Source organism: Sus scrofa, chromosome 1 (genome assembly GCF_000003025.6).
Source record: "Sus scrofa isolate TJ Tabasco breed Duroc chromosome 1, Sscrofa11.1, whole genome shotgun sequence".
Taxonomy (NCBI): Eukaryota; Metazoa; Chordata; class Mammalia; order Artiodactyla; family Suidae; genus Sus; species Sus scrofa.
Genome location: NC_010443.5, coordinates 80,245,667 through 80,249,961, shown reverse-complemented (window position 1 = coordinate 80,249,961; position 4,295 = coordinate 80,245,667).

The window sequence follows — 4,295 nt, the reverse complement described above, 5'->3', positions numbered from 1 at the left end:
ATATTGAAAACAGTTTCTCTGGTTGGGAGGAACAGCTAAATCAATTTACATAATTCTTCCTTTCCTAGAGACCTTTCACAGTTACCCTTGCCTACTGTCCCCCACCCCATAAGACTGGAACGAAATGATGCTCTACCTTAAGTATGAAGTCAAGTGGAAGCAACAACTCTTCTCTTGATTGCTCTAAAACTTAACTGAAACAAAAATGGAATATTGAAAAAGACTTCATTAATAGCCCCATGGTTTTTTTATATATATATATGAATTCAGTGAATTTTGACAGACTAACTTGTAAGACTTAACCTGTGTTCTGTATGAGCAAGATTACCCCCTTCACATGGCTCAAGGGTAGAGAATCAAGAGAGACCCTGCCAGTTTCCTCCCTTCCTTGCACCTCTTCTCTCTCCACATGGTTACATTTTATTTAGCCTATGGACCTAACACTTTCTAGACATCTTACTCCTCTTGGTCTGGAGTTTCCTTATCCAATATTATCACCATTGGTTGCATGTGGCTATTGAATATCTCAGATGTGGACAGTCCAAATTGAGATGGCCTGTAAGTAGACAATTTATACTAGATTTCAAGACTCAGTACATGTATGAGTTTTTCATTGCTGCTATTTAAAAATACCATAAATTTAGTGGTTTAAAACATTAATTGATTATCACACCATTCTGTTGTCCAGAAGTCCCAGTACAGTTGGTTCACTTGAGTCCTCTGCTTAGAGTTTCATAAGGACAAAAGCAAGGTGTCATTAGCATTGCATTCTTCTCTGGGGGCTGGATGGAAGAATCTGCTTCCAAGATCACTCAGACTGTTGGCTGAATTAAGTTCCTCACAGCTCCTCATGAGTATAGGGCAGTGGTCTTATTTTCTTCCCAGATGTCATCCAGAAGCTCACGGAGCTCCTGAAAGTCACCTGCATTCCTTGTCCCACTGACCCTTCCATCTTCAAGCATGTTAAGTCCTTCTCATGCTTTGAATCTGACTTCTCTTTGTGTCATATTTCTTCTGCTTCTTGCCTGAGCAAATGTTTGGCTTTTAAGAACTCATGTGATTAGGCTGGACCCACTCAAGACAATCCATGATAATCTCCCTATTTTACAAGTCTATAAATTTAATTACGAAGCCCACTTTGCCATGTAATGTAACACATTTATAAGTTCCACGGATTAGGGTATGGGAACCATCCTGCCCATCACAGTATGAAAAAAAAATAATGTAAAATACTTTATTAATAATTGTGTATTGATCATATGGTTAAAATGTATTATTAAATTTCACCTGCTTTGTTTTACTTTTAAAGTGAGCTACAGAATACATAAAATTGCACAGGTGGCTCACATTTGTGCCTTGCTAGACATTTCTATTAGCTAGCACTGATCTGGACCTAGAGAGGGGTTAAATCCTCTTGACATACTCATCGTTTCTGACATCAGATCTGTGGACCTGCCTCTTCCATAAGAAAATATTTCCCTTATCATCAGGTATGACTTTATAGCTTTAGGCCTCTGACTGCTAAATAGCATAGCACAGTACAAAACCAGAACTTTCACATAAGAGACAATCAAATACAGTGATGGGACACGGAGATAGGGGCTCAGAGGTTCATTTCTGCAAAAGAGAAGGACTCTTGATGAAACAGATCTATACTTGATAACCCTAGTGATTACTGAACACAGAGGATGAGAGCAAAGGCTTCTTTTAGAAGCCTTTTACTCATCTTTTGATTTCCAGTGGTTGGCACAAAAGAGTTCCTTTATTATTTATTTTTTTCAGGGCCGCACCTGAGGCATATGGAGGCTAGGGGTTGAATTGGAGCTGTAGCCTCTGGCCTACGCCATAGCAACACTGGATCCCAGTCGCACCTGTGACCTACACCACAGCTCAGGGCAACTCTGGATCGTTAACCCACCAAGTAAGGCCAGGGATCAAACCTGCATCCTCATGGATGCTAGTCAGATTCATTTCCACTGAGCCATTACAGGACTCCAAGAGTTCCTTTCAATAAATGTTTACTTAACCAACTGAATCTAGATGTCAGCAATTGACTGGTTAAATACACAAAAATGTTGAGAAACAAATCAGATACCCTCTATTTCCTAATAATGACCAACAATTCCATAATTTACTAAGAGGAAAGCTTCCATGTGAAACTGCAAACTGAACAATATTTAATGGGTGCATTTTTATGGGACAAGAGACTGTGATGATGTCAGGGGAAAAAAAATTCTTTACCAAATGAACACTCCAATTAACCAAATGTTTCATCACTGCACACTTTATTTGGCTTTGGTGACTAAACCAAACCAATGAACCTGTGACCGTGTTCAAAACCACACTTTAAAAAGATTTTTTTGGCTATGCCCCTTCATCTGCTGTTTAGTTTTATTTGTTTAATTTCCCACACTACTGAAATGTTCCTACTAAAAATGTAGGATCCACTCACCCACCTCTGAACTTTTCCTAGCAAGAAGGCCAGATTATTTGAAGAGCTGAAGAGCAAGCACCACACATCTACCTCAAACCCGAAGCTAGGTAGAAACCTTTCCAAAAGTCTGCTTTGGTTTCTGCAGTTGCACCTGCTCCTAGCCCCAGGTGTGATCTTGTACAAGCTAGGCAAAATCACTGTGACAATCTTTTAGTCCATCAACTACAGAGCTAAAGGTCCTCTGAGGAGAAGTTAGGATTTGCTGAGAAAGCAAAGGCCACTGATTGTTCCTCTCCTGCCAGACATAAACCTGAAGCAAGACAGAATTATGAGAAACTAGATTCATCTGATCTCCTCCTCAGTAATCTTCCCTGCACAAAAGAAAGACTCAATACCAATAAAAAAAAAAGATAACATAAATAAACATTTTAAATAGAGTTGACTAATTGAAAAGACTGATGGAGCAATGCATTCTTCAAAATCTACTGTCATGCCTTTGTAGACTTTATTGCTTATCAGCATTTTTCCCCTCAAGAAAAACAGAACAGCAACATTTGTTCAGAAAAAAGCAAATTGTGTTTCTTCCTTTCTTATTACTTTTATTGTTTGAGGTTTCTTTTAGACTATAATGTGGCATTGTGATTTTGAAATGGGAAAAAACAATCCCTTGTCTTTCCAACATAAGACTGTGATTGTATGCTATTGTTGCCAACAATGAGCTAAAGAGGTTAATGGATCACAGATCTGGCAAACAGCCATCTTTCCTCCTGCTCAATATATTAAACAATATACATTTTGTTGCTGCTGCTGAGCTTATGATTTTGTTGGAGTAGTTGGTAAATAAGTTTACTTACATTTGAGTTATCTCTTTCTAGAACTCAACAGCTTTGTCCTTCAGGCTGTATCCTGAAATTGAAAAAGTGCAGTTTGAGATCTGAGCTTTTGGAAGGGATGGAGGGGGGGCATTGAATAAGAATCTATAAATAGCATGCCTTGTGAATTGCATCCAACCTTTCATTTTCAGATTGCTTAAATTAACAAAGTGAAATTACCATAATAAAAAAGAATGGATACTGGAAGAGGTAGTACAATTCTTTCTAGTGTTGTTGCCAGTGATCATTCTAACAGACCTCTGAAGGACTGAGTCTCTCTGTGACCCCAGGTTGACTCCACTCTGCATTCTATGACTGCCATTTGAAAACAGACCAGCCCTGAGAAATAACGCTGTGATTCCCTGCCTAAAGGACTGTTTTGTGTACTGCATTTGGACTATGGAATTAGTAAGAGACCTATTATATCTCAAGAGCAAAAATAAGTAAAGAAATTTTTTTAAAAAATAAAGAAACCCCAGAGGCAAAAACTTTATCGATGAAGAACATTTGTTTTCTGGGAAATTTTGGTTGGGTTGGGATGGATAATTAGGGAGGGGACTGGGTTTAGGAGAGAAGAAACAACACCTCAGTCTCAGATCAGGTGGGATCTTTGGGCAAAGAGCACGTAGATTCCATCCACTGCCCTACTGTTTTGCTGGGAACAAGGGGTAGGAGTGACGTAGACTGAACTGGGAGGGCTAATATATCTCTGCGGTTTGGGATTTGGAACCTGGAAAAAGGCAAAGCCCTGCTCTCCGCTTCCCAGCTTGGCCGTGATCGCCCCCTGTGACTCCGGATGCACACAGCAGCCTGAGAACCGCCGCTACCATTGCCTCCCGGCCACTCACAGCCTCCACCTCTCCTGCCTGGCGTGCTGGAGCCACACACAAGCGCCTGGACACCTGTGTCCCCCACACTCTGGGTCTAGGCCCCTCTAACCCCGGAGAGACTGGTCTCAGCACCTCAGAGTCTGAGTCCCTCCTACTTCT